Source organism: Globicephala melas, chromosome 19 (genome assembly GCF_963455315.2).
Source record: "Globicephala melas chromosome 19, mGloMel1.2, whole genome shotgun sequence".
Lineage (NCBI taxonomy): Eukaryota > Metazoa > Chordata > Mammalia > Artiodactyla > Delphinidae > Globicephala > Globicephala melas.
Genome location: NC_083332.1, coordinates 39,669,622 through 39,687,115, shown reverse-complemented (window position 1 = coordinate 39,687,115; position 17,494 = coordinate 39,669,622).

Genomic DNA, 17,494 nt, shown 5'->3' with positions numbered 1-17,494 from the left:
TTAAATGATTCCTTTATGAAAGTAGTAATCTTAAAGGAAACTTAAAAAGTATATTGGACTGAATGAAATTGAAAATACAACATTAAAGCACAGCTAAAGCACTGCTGACAAGAAATTTTATAGTACATACATTAGGAAAGAGGAAAAGTTTCAAATAAATAATCTAACCCTCACCTTAAGATACAAAAAAAAAAGAAAGAAAATCAAATAAACAAATAGATGAAAAAGCAAATAGATGAAAGCAAAAGCAAATAGATGAAAAATATAATAAAGATAACATCCAAAGTCAATGATGTTGAAAGCAGAAAATCAATAGAGAAAATGAATAAAACAAAGAGCTGATTCTTTGGAAAACATTAACAAAATTTCAAATCTTGAACAAGTGTGATAAAAAGAAAAAAAAAAGAGAATGTACGAATTACCAATATCTGGAATAACAGGAATTAGTAGTGACTGATCCTGCAGACCACAGTAGGATGAGGAATACTCTGTAAACTCTATGCACATAAATTTCATCTTAGATGAACTAGACCAATTTCTTAAAAGACACAAACTATCATAACTCACTCAATATTAAATGAATAATTTAAATAGCCCTCAATCTATTAAGGAAATTGAATTTAAAATGAAAATCTCCCAAAGTATAGAAATCACACCAAGAAGGTTTCACTAGAGAATTCTAGCAAATGTTAAAGAAAAATTAACACCAATTCAGAAAGTGAAAGAGTGCAATTCCCAATTCATTTTACGAAGCTAGTGTCATTCTAATAAAAAACAAAAACAAGCAAAAAAAACACAGTACAAAATAAGAAAACTATAGACCAATGTCCCTTAATAATATAGATGGAAAAATGTTTAAGTAACTATTAGAAAATAGAATTTAGAAATATGTGAAAAGAATAATACACAGTAATTGTGGGATTTATTTCTGTGATGCAAGTCCAGTTTAGCATTCAAAAATTAAGCAAAGTAATCCCCCGTGTTAACAGACTAAAAAAGAAAAATCACATGATTATGGTAAACAGTGTAGCAAAAACCATTTTACAAAATTGGACACTGTTCATAATAAAAAGCTCAGAAAATTAAATAGGGGGCACTTCCTCAGTTTGATAAAGAGCATCTGCAGAATGCTGCAACTAACATTATACCTAATGATGTTCAGGCATAAGGCAATGATAAGCACTGTTATTTAGCATAGTGCTGGAAGCTCTAGCCAGTGCAGTAAATAAGAAATGGGAATAAAAGTTATGCGAATTAGAAAGGAAGAAATAATTCTTACTGTATTTGCAGATGACATGACTGTGTGCATAGAAAATCCCAGGGAACCTTCAAAAAATTTTTTTAGGAATAATAGGTAATGTCAGGTAACAGGATATAAGATAAATATACATATATCAATTGTATTTCTATAGCAATGAAGATGTATATACCAGAATTAAAAATACAGTACTATTTATAATCACTCAAAAAATGAAATAATTGAGATGTAAATATAACAAAATGTGTATGGGACTTTGTTGTTGAAAACTATAAAATGCTAATGAAAGAAATTAGAGAAGATTTAATTAAATAGTTATACTATATTAATGAGTTGGAAGACACAATGCAGTAAAGATGTCATTTCTCCCCAAACTGATACACAGGTTAAGTGCAATTCCTATCAACATTCCAACAAAATGTTTGTAGACATAGCTTTATTATTTAAAATTTATATGAACAAGCAAAGGAACTCAAAAGGATAAAAGTTTCAAAAAAGAAAAAGTGGGAGGAATCAGTCTACCTGATTTAAATGCTTATTAGATAATTATAGTAGTCAAGAATATGTGGTATCATTAGAAGGAAAGACACATAGATCAATGGAATGGAATAGAGAACCAAGAAGTAGACCTACCCAGATTTGCCCATCAGATTTTTGCGAAAGTAATTCAGTGGAGGAAAGATAGACTCTCAACAAAATGATGCTGAAGCAGTTGGGCCACCCATAGGCGAAATAATCAACCTCAGTGTAAATCTCACATCTTGTACTAAAATTAACTCAAAATGATTATGTTCTTACTGTAAAAATATTAACTCTATTTTGAAAAGTAGGACGAAGTCTTAAGTATCTAGGGCTAGGCAAAGGTTTCAGTCCATGTCTCCTAAAGGTCTTATATCCAAAATATAAAAAGAACTCTTAAAACTCAGCAATAAGAGAGCAAACAACCCAATTTAAAAACTGGGAAAACAATATGAGCATATATTTCATTAAGGAAGATATACAGATGGCAAACAAGCATATAAAAAATGTTCAACATCATGTGTCCTTGGAGAATTTCAAATTAAAACAATGAGATGCCACTATACACCTATTAGCATGGTCGTTACCCAAAAAACTGACAATAGCAAGTGCTGGTGGGGGGTATTAAGCAGAAGGAATCCACATTCATTGCTGGTGGGATGCCACCACTTTGGAAGATAGTTTGGCCATTTCTTACAAAGCTAAACAGTCTTAGCATATGACCCAGCAACCATGCTTCCTGGTGATTTACCGGAATTAGTTGAAAACTTATGTCCACACAAAAATTGCACACAAATGTTTGTAGTTGTTTTATTCATAAGTACCCTAAACTGGAAAAACAATCAAGATATTCTTCAATAGGTGAACAGATAAACTGTGGAACTGTGGAACATCCAACCAGTGGAATATTATTCAGTAATAAAAAGAAATGAGCTCTCAAGCTATGAAAACACATGTAAGAACCTAAAATAAATATTGCTAAGTAAAAGAAACCAGTCTAAAAACACTGTATAATGTATGATACCACTGTATGACATTCTGGAAAAGGCAAAACAGTAAAAATATCAGTGGTTGCCAGGGTTTGGTGGAAGTGAGGGATGAATAATTGGAGCACAGGGGATTTGTTGGGGGACCGTGAAACTCTGTACGATCCTGTGCTGGTGGATACATGCCATTATATGTTTGTTTAAATCTATAGAATGTATAACACAAAGAGTGAACCCTAATGTAAACTATGTACTTTACTTAATGTATTGAAATTGGCTCATCAATTTTAACAAATATATCACACTAATGCAAGATTTTAGTCACAGGGGAAACTGTATGTCTCACATACTCAACTGTATGTGAGAACTTTGTCCTATCTGCTCAATTGTTCTGTAAACTCCTCTAAATATTAAATATTATTAATTGAAATAAAATGCAAGTCACATTAGTCAGCTTTGCCTTCCTGAGAAGCAGTGCATGAAAGGTAATAGAGAATTGCAGGGTAAATCTTCCCCATAGTAAGAACTAGGCTGCAGTAAGAAAGAATCAATATTAAGCAAGGGAGGAGAAGAAGGAGTGGATTTTGAACTAAAATTATTAAATACTTGTCAGGGGCTCTCTGTTACTTTGATAACTTGTAACAAATGATAATTCAAGTGTAGAAGGCCTCCTTATTTTAGATATTAACTAAAGATTAATTAACTTCTCTGACTAGCTCATAAACAATGACTTCATATAAGCAATTGATTTAAGAACTAGGAGAAGAAAGACCACATGTGCTGCTGGTGCAATTTAGAAGCTAGAAGACTTGGATGCTAGTCAGCAGATTTAGGGTCTAGCATCATGTTCATCTATGAGATCTTAAGTCATTTAAAGTTTTGGGACTATAAAATAAAAGGTTGATATAGAATTTATATTTTGCAAATGTTCCACCATAAAGATGTTTTTATTACCTTTTACCAACTCATGTTTTACTTTTTCCTAGCTAGTGAACTGTATTTTAAATCAATGTCTATTTTTCTCCATTCTTATTTTTTAAAAGCATGCACATATATCATTCAGAACATTTAATTACCATGAGATAGATAACCAGAGTTTCCATATTGAATTGATATAATTTCTTCCCCCAAATTTGAAAGATGCTATTTTATTTAACCCATGTAACTATATTGTTATTCTCCCCTAGGCTTTAAAAAATACTGACAATTTATCCTGGGAATTGCATTTACTTTATTGGATTTTTATGAAGATTAATGAACAGTTGCTAACTTTGCAAACAGTTTAACCAGTCACTGAAGCCAACAGGAATTTTAAATATTGAGAATTCTGTTATCATCATCATAATCATTACTGTCACCACCACCACCATAGTCATTCTCCTCCTCCTCATCATCACCATCGTGTATTATTTTTCTCTCATTCTGTTTCATGAACAGTTAAGCATAGAGAAATTTTCACATAACTACACATCCTGCTTTGTCTCTGATAAAAACAGATCACTGTTTTTCTACACTTAATGTTTACTTCTTTAAGACTAAGCTTAAAAAGTCACCACCTTTGAATAATGTTGTCCTGCCCCTCCTAAATACTCCCAGAGCACTCCAAGGTTTTCTTTCTCATATCTGTTGATGAAAAATTAGTCAGTCAATCTAAGAAAGAAGTGAAAAATTTTATTTGAGCTAAATTTGAGGATATAATCCGGGAAGAGCATCTTAGAAACTCTGAGAACTGTTCTGCCTATTAGAAGTCAAAACACAGTTATATAAGTTTTTTGAGACATCAGATGACATATTATTGACAGTTTGCATAATCCAGATCTAAGCATCATTGTGGTGGGTCATGTGACCCCTTATAAGATCAAGAGGGAATGTTATCTTTTAAGGCATTGTCTTGTTGATGCTACGAGGATGTTGCTCTTTATGGTTGAACAGATATTCCTGCCAATGGGGGAGGTCTGGTCCATGCATAATGAGGATACACAATGCAGAGTGGGGGGAGGGGGAGGCCAAAGGGCAGAGAAGAATTTTTATGTTTACATTTTTCTTGTCTTGACATAAAATATGAATTTTATTTCACATATCTTTCAATGGTTTAGTTCAAGAAATGCATGCGAGTACTAACTGTCAAGCTTGTGCTAGTCGCTGAGATAGCAGGGCATATATATCACCATATATATCGTTATAATCATATATAGACTTTTAAGAGATTGTGGTCCAATATTAATATCTCATCCACACGAGTACTTTGTTAAAACTCCAAATGATCTGTTCTAGAAACTGGAATTAGAACATTATGTTTTATTTCTTATCTCACTGTCTTCCTCCTGTATTTACTATTTAGTAGGTCCTCACAAATGCTTGTGTATTGACAGAGGAATGGAAGATGTACTACTGTCTTTCCTTTATAAACACCTTCCTTTAAAGAAATTAAGAGAAAGTAATTTCTTATACCCAGAGTGTCAGAAAATTATGCCTCTCCCTTATACATCTATTCCAGAAAGTAACATCCTGGGTATCCTCTTACAGTGAATGTCTTCAACTCCTCACAGAAGAGGTTTTTGCCATTTGTTTCTGTTTCCTCTGTTTTGCTATTAAAAGTACAGCCTCTGGAGTCTGCTTGAGATTAGCAGGGGCTCCTTGTCCAGCTTTTGATTGTGAAATAAATGCAGCTTTTGTTTCCAGTCTTGCCTTGTCTGATTTCCTCTTGTGTTTTCTCCTCTTGGCTTTTTAAATTAAAGTGCTATTCCCTGGGGTTGTACCTCTTGCCTGAAGCTGTCATCCTGTCCAAAGATAACAACACTGTATTTACCATCACAAAAAAAGAGAAAATAACAGGAGAATGAGAGAATGTTTGACCTATTAGTGATAGTGTCTTTTCATTATAAAATAATAAACTGTTTAACTGATAGATTGAGCCAGAGATTTTACAGTTTTTAAACCCATTTCCACATCTTTGCTTTCAGTTCATTTTGCTGAGGTTTCAAGAATAAAAGGATATTTTAATCAACACAAAGAGATTAACTCTTGGTTAAAATGGAAGTTCCATACTGATCCCCCCAAAAAAGTCTGTGTATGGTTGGAGCAATATTGTTTAAGAAAAAATAGTTAAAAAAAACAAACAGGTGACAAAAATGGATCATTTTATTTTTAGACTCTGTTTTGTCAAAGCTCTAATATATTAAATTAAAGGGCATATTTTATGAACTTTGACAATATATAGAAACTAACTGTAATTGAAGACTCTCGGGGGGTAAAAACTAAATGAATATCTATTTATAGAAAATAAAATTTTACCAATTACATTCTTTTTTTTTTTAAATTGGATGCAGAGGTGTGCTAGGTATATTTAGAAATATTTTAATTGCAAACAAAGTGCCAAAGACATTTTTACACATAGTCATTCGATAGCTACATGCTTCTTTTGTTTTAATTCTATACTCCAAATATTTCTGAATGCATAATAAGTCACATTGCCAAATGATAGGCTTAGAGGATAGAGCTATAATCTATATTATACATTAGGATATTAATGTCCAAGAATATATATTACAATTGAGATAATGGAAGCATAGGGAGATACTAACAGGCTGATTATGAAGAAAGAGAACTCACAACCTGAAGGATTTTATTTTGCCCTTCAGGAAGCAGAGAAATACTTAGAAAGTATATATATATATATATATTTTTAGAAAGAATATCTTTGTCTCTGAAACCATTCTCATCTCTGCATTATGTCTCTAATCAAGGTGAATATTGGGTTTACTTGACAATAGTTTTACGTAACATTAAGTAACATGGTAACAATACAATGGTATACTTAACAAAAGTTTGAGTACTGGGTATTTAGAATTAGGGAAGACAAAACCAGGATACTTTTAAAGTGAAAAGTTTTAGGATTGATGAGCATTAACAATTATGTAGGGAGAAAAACAAAAATCTGTAATATTCCAGGCAAGGATGAATGGTCATGCTAGGCTCCTGCAATAGCTAGTAGAAGTAAAAGGTGTCTCCAAAATTGGTAATAAATTAGCATTATCAGGAACTATGAAGCAATATGCAAGTGATGCTTCTTTAATGGACACAGTTTTAGTTATTTGTCCCAACACCTAACATTAGGCGAAACACCTGGACGATATTATCATTGGCTGAAGATTGGCCCTAACAAAAGAATATACACAAAACATGACCCTGAACATGAATGGTGAGGGATGTGTGTGTGTGTGTGTGTGTGTGTGTGTGTGTGTCCCTGAGTTGGGAGAAAATGGGAGAACACTAGTTCTCCACATCTAATTCAACAGTAAATTGAGAAACAGAGAAACACATAGCCATTTTTCCTATTGCCAAAATAGCACCAGCCTTGAAGACATTAGACTTTCTAAACAGACTAATTTAAACCTGGTATCAGCATAGCCACCACCACCACCATCTCCAACAAAAACTATTTGTGCCACAGTTTTATATGTTCACACTGTGTTGATGCATGTTAGTCAAGAGAATTCTGTGTCCCTCAGAATCCTGTCATAGGACAGTCATGCTGAAAGTGACAAGCAGAGACCAGGAGGTATGGTATCGGTGCTGGTATCACATAAAATTTGGCTTCGAAGGTGAAAACCTGGTCTTCAGTCCAGTCTTTCTTCCGTGTTAGTTCTGCTGAAGTTGGGAAATCCATTTAATCTACTTGGGATATAGAAGTCCTTATAAAATGGAGATGATAATAACCAATCTCACCAGACTATCTAAAGGATGACATGAGATAAAGTATGTAGGTTGTAGTATGTTAGGCCTGGTGAGTTTCCATACACTTTAGATAGTGTAAATATTATTTTGCTGGTGGGATTTATGGCCAGGCAAGTCATTGGTCATTCTCTACTCTCCCTCACTATTCCCTCCCTCTATTCACACACACCCACAACAGAAATACAAGGTAACACCAGCACTTCAAGGTACAGTTAGCACGGCAATGTGGAGGAAGACCTGCCTTTGCTAGGTGTCCTTATGACGTATGGAAATCTGCCTAGCCTTCTCAGACACCCACAGCCAGCACCTAATCAGAACCAACTCTAGGCAGTACAGACTTATTCATGACCTCATTCTTACACACTCTGGATACTCTCAAAATGCATTTATGTTTGTACCCTGATGGTATATCCTTGGAATTCTTTCTCTCCATTCCTCCCTCATAAATGGTGTTGGTCATAACAGCAGCAAATCAAGGACTGGTATTCTATATGGAAATGACCGGAATATATTACAGGGTCCTATAGTGTTTATATCATGTGTCTTGAATCAATTTTGATATATGTAGATTTCAAGGCAGTGTTCTATCAGTACCTGTCTTCAAAAAAATAAGAGAATCAAGTGGGAAGTGCTAGTCTAAACACCTACTTTGGGTCACAATGGTGGAAGGCATTTGCTTTCTTGCCTTTTCACTTTCTCAACCCAAATTCAGCCAGTTGGGAGTCAGTCTCTCTGTCTGTCCTTTTTTTCCCTTCCCCCAGTGCTCAGTGAAACTAGCATGATATCTTAGGCTTTTAACTCTTTTCTCTAAATATGGGTATTGTCTTAGGATGAATAGCTGTTTGGCAACACAGTTAGCCGCATAGAACTTCTAACATGGCCCCCAAAACCCCTAACAATGCCACCCAACTCATCATCATTTTATTACTTCAATGGGATTAGTGTCTAGTAGGTTAAATTGAGAAATGAACTGTTATTATTATGTTTTATTATTTATTATGTTTTATAAATTCTAAGATGAGCATACAAGGTGTTATGGAAATATAGTTTGGATATCTGTGTCATATTGGATGGTGCTGGTTATAGATGGCTATCTTAAGAGGTATTATTTAAATTCCATTTTGAAGGATAAATTTTAAAAACCTACAAGGAGAAAGAGTGGGAAGAAACTCATTCTAGACACATAGCATGATACTTCCTGCTTGAATGACCTTAGGCATGTTTCCTAACTTACCTGAGCTTTATTCACACAGAAAATAGAACTAATTCATACCATTTTACTTGGATTTGAATGGAATATAAAGTTTCTGTTTCTGTGAATGAAGTCTGGGATTGAATCAAAAATGTCCCATGCCTTTCTCCCTTAATTTTGCAACAAATTGTTTTTTGCCTTATGTCTTATCATTGACCATTGCTAATTCCTATATTATTATCTACTTTAGACTCTTAAATCATATGTCAGCATATTTTCTCCAGGACAAGAGAGAGACATTTAAAGCTAGATTTAAGACACTGTAACTGGGAATTAACTAAGAGTAATAGATATAAGCCAAATGTCTATAATAATTTCATTGCTGAGATTTGGAATTTAATATGCACAAAAATTTCTCAAAGACATCAAATAGCCAACATTTCCAGAGACAAATCCATTTTTTTTACTTCTTTCTACATTCGGTGAAAGCTGTGACCTGGTACTTTCCTTAGATCGTAATTTAGATGTCGATCTTTACTAACTGTAAAATAGTGGCCCCGGAGTTTTAGTTCTACTTAAAACCAGCTTCCAAATATAATAAAAAATAGCTATGAAATCAGAAACCTCTTAGTAATTCTACTGGCTCACAGCAGAACCGCTTGAAAAGTCACTCAATATAGGAAAGAAATAAAATGTGCAAGGTTTAGAAGGGAATGTCAAAAATGAAGTTGAAATGGTTGGAAATTTTTTTTTATACCACTTCCTCCTTAACCCTTTATTGACATTTCAATGAAAAGTTGTGTTTGAAGGTCCAAATTATATTCCACTGAATATTGCAACTAACTTTCAGAATATTCCTCTTAAGTGAGTGAATTTTTACAGATTCATGGCGATGACTTAGAACAGAGGTCTGCTCACACAAGTGTGTCTGCTCACACAATTAGATACAACATGGCTCTTTTTAATCACAAAACATGTTGATATGGTACCTCTATAAAGCCAGTACTGTATCCTGCACAATCCTGTCATTTTCAGAAGGTGATCATTTTGAAAGTGGGGAGAAGATGGAGGCTATGAGTCATGGAACGTGGACACTTAATCCCTCCTAAAGTTAGGGACATACCAAATAGGACTGAATCAAAGTCTAGCACCCTTTCCCTTCACAATTAGATCATTTTAACACAAACAAGTAATGTCAGTTGAGGTCAATATTAAATGAAGACTTGTGCTTGTCTTATGATATATTTTATAAGAAATGCACACTAATGAATTGGCTGCATTTAAAGTGACTCTTTGTTCTACATAGTTCTTAATTTGTTTATTAGCATTAAAATTATATGCTTTGTTATTTTCAGTGGAAGAAATATCTAAAATTTATATCAGGCTTCCATACTTTCTTATGTTTTATAAGAGCAGAAGAAAGAATCTAGATTTGGGATTAGAAAACTTTGTGTAAGTCCCGGCTTCCATTTGACAAGTTTAATGGCCTTGGGCAAATTATTAGTTTCTGTCAATTTCATCATTAAAATGTATGGAGCAGAAGTGACTATTCTCCCAGAATTTTCCTTCCACTGATAAAAATAAATACCATTAATAAAGATATTATGTTTATATTTTTGTCAAATTATGACAATTATTTGTTACACTATTCTTTAGTAAGTTCATGGGCTGAGAATCTACTGAGGCACAATTGTCAGTTTTTTCCAAGTGTTGTTTAACTGCAAATATGATGGCCTCTTTGAGTTTTCTTGTGATTTTTTTTTGGGGGGGCGGGTCTTGTCATTGTTTGCTTCTTTATTTAGGATTGGTTTTGTTCTGCCTCCTTCTTTATGTCCATGTTGCCTGGTGTCTTGTTGCTGAGTCCATTTTTTCTGCTTTTAAAAGTCTTTTCCCCTTCTTTTAATGTCCTGCTTATTGAAAATTCAGAAATTTTTTTAGATGTTTATCAAATAGGACTAATTAGCTCCTAGGTAAAATCCTGAATGTGTTTCTTATTAGCAATTGATGAACTTTTCTGTATCTGAAGCTGTTTGGGCAAATCATAGATCTTGATTTTAGATTTTTTTTGCTCCTTCAGCATCTAAAATTGGCCAGTAGAATTGAATACCAGAGATTATGGACATGAATAAGACATAGTTCTTATCTCCAAAAGTTCACAGTCCAGTAAGCGAGAAAGACAATTACATTTAGTTAATAAGAACTACAGCAGAGTAAGTGCTCAAGGCTCTGGGTCCTCAGACCAGGGACATTTAACACCTAGAGATGTTACAGAGAGCGATTTGGTTGAAGCAATATCTAAGCTGATATCTGATGGAAGAGAAGGGATTAATCTAAAGGAGAAAGAAGAAAGTCCTCTTAGGTGGAGGGAACAACGTAGAAGCACAGTTCTTCCTGTACAACAAGCTGTTTAAGGTGAGTAGAGGGCACAGTGCAAGAAAAGGTCATTTTGGTAGTGGCCTGAAAGTAAACTGGGTACATAAACCAGACTTATATACTGAAGGAGCTTGTAGAATACAGTGAAAAATTTGTTCTTATCATAAGGTAATCAGCTAGGTAAATTATCTTCAGGTAAGCGAAGAGTTCTTGTTTTTGCCCTGCCCCCACTTCAGTCTGCATTGTTGAAGGAGCTCATGTTGATCTTTCATTAATAAAGTAATAATTGAGAATGTTAATGAGGCTGAAGTGTGTGTGTGTGTGTGTGTGTGTGTGTGTGTGTGTGTGTGGTGAAAGTAGTGAAAATAGTCCACGAGCAGTTAATGGATCAATGACATAGTGAGTGGTGCAAAGAAGGCTTGAAAATATTACATTAATTCAGCAAAAGACATACTCTGTCAAGGTTTTGGTTAAAAAGGGATGTACTTAGTCCATGATTTTGAGAACTTCTTGGGCACAGAGTACCTGTCTGTTGTTTTTCTTTTGGAATGACCTTTTTGTGGCAAGAGAATGTATGAATATGCTATCTTGTATGTCCTCTGTATTAGTATCACTGAATAATGTCAGTAACAGTCATGGTCTTGATGAATTAACATAGGGCTAGAGTCACTATTAACCGTGGAAGCGTAAACCCTCATTGGATCTCTCTGTTCCTTGATACTTCCACAAAGAGCCTCAACCATCCGGAGGGAGGAGATAGATTTCATGATCAGGGGATAAAGGACAGATACTATATTCTCAACGAGTGGGACTATAGGTTATTTCTAAAGTAATTATGGAAGGTTATCTTGGTAGACCCATGTGAACTATCACTTCAAACATTCATGACATACAAGTATGGCAAATAAAACAAAGGATCAGAAGAGCTTGGCATGGGAAAGGGAGGGATTCAAGATCAAGAGTTTTTAAGTTTTTTAGAATAAGCAAAAGAAAGCAGATTTTTTTTTTCTCTTGCAACATTGCTTTTGCATGCAAGACTTTTCCAACAAAGTTATTGTTATCCCTATATTCAAACTGGGGTTTGGTTGCTAAATTGTGATTGACACTTTTGGCAAGGGGTTGGGGATTACATTTTAAGCTGGTGATGAGATATAATAGAGAGAGCATCCTAAGATAATGCAGTTTAACTAATGGATTTATCGTGTACTGTAGATACACTTTTTAAAGAGAGGAAATAAAATCTGTAGCTATTAATACCAGCTAGATTGAAGTTACTGCGTGATGGAAATCAATTTTGTGAACTGTAAGTGGGTGAGATCATTACTGAAAGTTTTTTTAAAGTTTACAGTTTGAAGAATTATAGTATGTACTTTCAAATAAAAACATTAAAAAAATATTGAGCACTTACAATTTTTATTTTAGAAGTTGCTTTTAGAGGATATGCACACACATGCATGCATGCACGGCACAATACTCCTCAAAGATGAGTTTGGGACAGGAAGTATAAATATATGACATGTTAAATAATACTTAGGTAATGCAAAGATAACACAAACATTTACTAGATAGCTTGCAAAAACAAGTGACATATAAAATAATGTCACACAGAAGGACATCATCTGAACCCAGAAGAGAAATTCATTGTAAATTGCCTTGACATGATATAGATTTAAATATTTATAGGCTTAAACTGACTGCAAACCTGTGCTCAAGAGGTTTCTAGAGGATTATCACATTCTTTGTAATTATCTGTTAATTTATTAATCTTTCCACTGGTAATCTTTCTATTTTGTCTCCTTGGGGGCAGGGATTGTATCTTAATATCTCTTAATGTCCAGATTCCAAACATTGTACTTGGCATCTAAAAGGCCCTAAATATATGATTTCATAAATGAATGAATGAATAACTGTCTTTTATGCAGGCAGGGAAAGGTGGATCATATTATAGCAATAACTAATTGCCTTTGTCCAAGACCATGCAAAATATGATATCAATAATACCGAGGCCTGGGTAAGGCACTTGCTTGGTAGTCCTGTCTCAAAAAGAAATGAAAGAGGGACATTCCAGGTGAGGATAATGACGTGAAGAAGGCATGGCTCTGAAAAAGCCTGGTATAAATATTGTGGCTTAAAGAAGTACTAGATAGCATAGTTCCCCTGACTCTATATGGGTAAAACACGGAATACTTTGGAGCTGTGGAATATCTCAGATTCTTGTACAGTGCAGGTTGTAGGGAATCCTAATCTGTTTAGCAGATCAGGATCTATGGTTATTAATGGCATCAGGAAACAAACAGATTTCAAAGTCTCCATCATGAAACTGATGATCCTTAAGTCAAGACAAGTCTGAGCTGAAGAAAAGATCATTTCCAGGAGAGCCAAGGGCATCCTGGTGTGTTAAAAAGAGCACTGGATTAAGAGTGAGGAGATTTGACTTCTAGATTTGATTCTGCCTCTAGCAAGCTGCGTGACTCTGTTTCCTTGTTTGTAGAACAGGAGGTGGCAGGTCCCACAATCCCTTGTAGCTATGTTGTAAATTGCTCTATGACTCTGTGAACTAAGGGGCTTCCTACTGTCGTGGGAACAAAGGGAAGCAGAAATGCAGGCGATGGATGCCTCGTCTACCTTCTCTTGGAGGCACTTTCATGTATCAAACTGTGGGTAGAAACAATTGCCATGTGAAAGTATGGTCAACTGGTTAACAGCATTGATTTTGCACTACAAAGAATCTAGGCTCTGGGCTCAAATACTGCAGCCACCTTTGAAGATGTCAAATCGTCTGTAAAGTGAAGATTAAAAAAAAAAAAAAAAATCTACCTCTCAGGGCTGTCTGAGGGTGGAATGGGTCGATAATACCACTTATTCTCCCCTGAGATGAACACTCTTCTCTCATCCTGCTTCTCCTTAATCATCTCCTGATAGTTTCTAGGATGGAACAATATCTACTTTTAATCCTAAAATATGGAAGGAAAATATTGCAAAACACGTGGGGTGGGGAACACAGAGTCTGTCTGGAAGCCGTTATACTAGGAACGTAGAAGATGGGGCTGATTCCTTGATGCAAGTTTTGGTATTCCCTCATATGCTTTTGCCTATCAAAGAGCTGTAAGAGAGAACAGACAGGGCAGAAAAAGATGACTTTCTGATGATGCTGGGGGAAAAACAAAAACAAGAAAACTCAAAATTATAACCATACATTTCTTTGTTATTATCGATAAAGAAGTGTGGAGTCATCTCTTTTGGTCTCTTTCTTCCATCTCTATTCAAAGTTATTTTGGTGACCTTCCCTACTTAATTAACCCTGAACCATCTCCTCTTACAAATTAGAACAAAATTCAAATTCCTCCCCATAACTGGAAAGGCTTTGCCTCATGTGCCTCTGGTTTCTTCTTGGTCCCGTCGCTATCATGTTTCTCTTTGCTATCCCACTTGAGCCTCACGGATCTCTGAAGCTCTTCCTCTAATATGCTAAGCCAGATCTTATCTCAGGGTGCTTGTTGTACCTCCAGCCTGGAAGACTTACCTCAGACCTCCACTTGATAGATTCCTGCTCATCATTCAACTTGCAGCTCAAGTGCTGTTCTGCTGAGATGCCTTCTCTGGCTCTCTTCTCTAAAGCAGTCGCACATTCAGGACATTCTCTATGTTCATGAACCTGTTGTGTTTAATTCACAGCACTTTCCATTTTTTGAAGTCGATTTGACTGATTGATTCATTGACTTGTTCCCTGACTAGTGTACTTTCCGTATTTCCCACCAGATGGCGAACTCTCTGAAGATTGTAGCTGATCTATTTGGTTCACTGCCATAGCAGGCATGTCTAGAACGCTGCTTGGCACGTGGTATGTATTCAATTAATATTTGCTGAATAAATACGTGGATGGATGGATGGATGGATGGATGGATTGATTGATGGATGGATGGATACATGGATAGAGGGTCACTTCAGCGCTATGCTATTTTATTTCAGAGGTGAGAAACTCACCCTCTTCAGCCTAGTCTTTGTCCCACTTAGCCACATCTGGGAAACAGAAAGTAAATGAGTCTGTTTCCTTAAAAGTGGTTTTTTGCACTTGTCTGCAAAATAACATTATTTGTGGAGCTTTTAAAATACAGATGCCAGTGCTCCATCCACCAATTAAATAAAAATCTCTGTGGGTGGGGCTTGAGCGTTGGTACAAACAAACAAAATCAGCGAACACAATAAGCTCCCTGGGTGTTTCTAATGAACAGCTAGATTTGACAACTACTGGCACACCTTACTCATCCCCAGGGGAACTGTAATCTGCTTTTAGATTCTATGAAATGACATTTGGAAACAAAATTTTAAAGTTTGCAATTTGTATTACCTGGGAATCTACAAAGAAGTATAGTCTGGAAAAGATACTATTCTTAACTAAAGAAAGAGAAATTTTCAATAAAGAGAGTCTGAAGTCTGACCTCAGTTGGATTAGATTGTCCACTTTAGATATGCTGTCCTTGATTTTGTTTGCACCATTCATTAAACTGCTGGACCTTTTGCAGGTGGCCTTCATCCTATGATCTAGGTACTGTTTATTCTGCTTCCTTCTTTCTCTAAGGATTGTTAGGAGTTCTCTTACTAAGCAATGGTACAATAGAAGAGGTCCTTGGATGACAGTGGCGTTGTGCTCTAACATATTTCAGGCAGATAAACATGGATATGATTTGAATGAGAGTTATGTAACATTGTTGAAAGAGCCTAGGTGTTTAAAGCAGCTATGGCAGAGAGTAATGAGAGAATAAAGTGCAATTGAATTTTGAAACCAATTTATGCATTTTATTATCTCAATATCAGGTTCTTCCTCAAAGTTCCCAAGCACATGAATCCTGTTATACATGAATGTATAGGCATTGCTTTATATTGACTTCTGAAGACAGAATCAGTTACATTTACATATGAGTCAATCCTGATGCAGTGGGACACTGTAATTACTGCACATTTGGAATCCACATTTTGCTGACGAGAATTCTGAAATGACGATTTATTAGAACAGCATAACGATTCCAAATGATTTCTTCAGGAGAAACCTCCCATTATTAATTATTAGCAAAAGTTGCTCCCTAAGAGCTTCCCAAAGGAGGTTGGAAAGAAAAATAAATAAATAAAAAATTGCATAAAGAAGCAGAGAAAGATATATTGATGTAATTGTATTTAATGTGCTATGCATCATGACCAAAGAGTGCTTTTTATATCTCTTATTAAAAAAAAAGAAAGAAAAGCACTAATTTAATTTTAAATATCTGTGAGAAAAACTCTAAAGCAAAAACTGCAAACGATATTGCCAGGCATGACACCTTGTCTCTTTTGTGACATGAACCTGTTTAGATGCTCGCTTTCTTCATGCCCCTGCCATGACTTTTCCCCAGTGGTTTTTCAACCGTGCTACTTAAAATTAGATAGATATGATTAATTTGTCTCTGCCCTGCCCTGAAAAAAGCACACTGCATAGGGGCTTTGATCTGATCACACAGGGAGGTCTCTTTATGGTCCAGCCATACTGGGTTGGAATCAGAGCAAAGGCTTATATGATTATATGTGTCATTGTTAATTCAGCACTAATGTCAGTATTGATTAGGAACAAAGGAACATGTGGCACTGCAGCCAGGGCTAATTTTCTCATTAACTGTATAACATTAAGAGGCAACTATGATACCCAAATCACTGTGTAACTTCATGGAAAGGAGCATATTGTTTTTTTATGTGGTTATGTTCCTTCAAAGGGCTGGAAAAATTACTAGAACTCCATCTGGTATTGTTAAATAGTCATTTGAATATAATTAGTTTAGGATCATGCCTTTTGCAGAAGGACACGTGCGATTAGCACGATTCAAATCATAGTGATTTGTACCTTTTCCTCTCGCTGGTGATCATGCGCTGGTTTTCTCTTGGCATTTGAGGTTGTCATGAATATGAGTCTCCCCCACCCACAATTCACCCCCTAAAGCTTTTGTGAGAGATTTCTAAGCCTTTCTCTTCCAACTGTACCTATCCCTGCCACTCACCTTCACCTTTAATACCAATGGCAGAGATGAGCTATCAGCTGCTTTGAAGCATTGTCCTGCAAGCCTGTGATTTGGCAGTTTTGAAGTAAGTGGTCTTTCTGATGACAACAGTGCATGATACAAGCTCCTAAATACAGGGATGTGCCATGGCTCTCGGGTAAAATCCATTTCCCGTGGACCAGCTTACGGTGGATTGTGATGAGCTCTCTGTAAAATGCTTTTGTGTTGAATCATCTAGTTTGGGTTATAAAAATGAAAACAAATATCACATCCAGTTCTGAACTCAGCTTGAAGTCACAGCAGTGAAATGAGTAGGTTCTGGGGTGGGAGGTGGGAGGGAGGAAGCAGGTGGGAGGAAGGACTTAAAGATCCATTGGTCTGGAGGGAAAAACATGTCAAGAAAGAT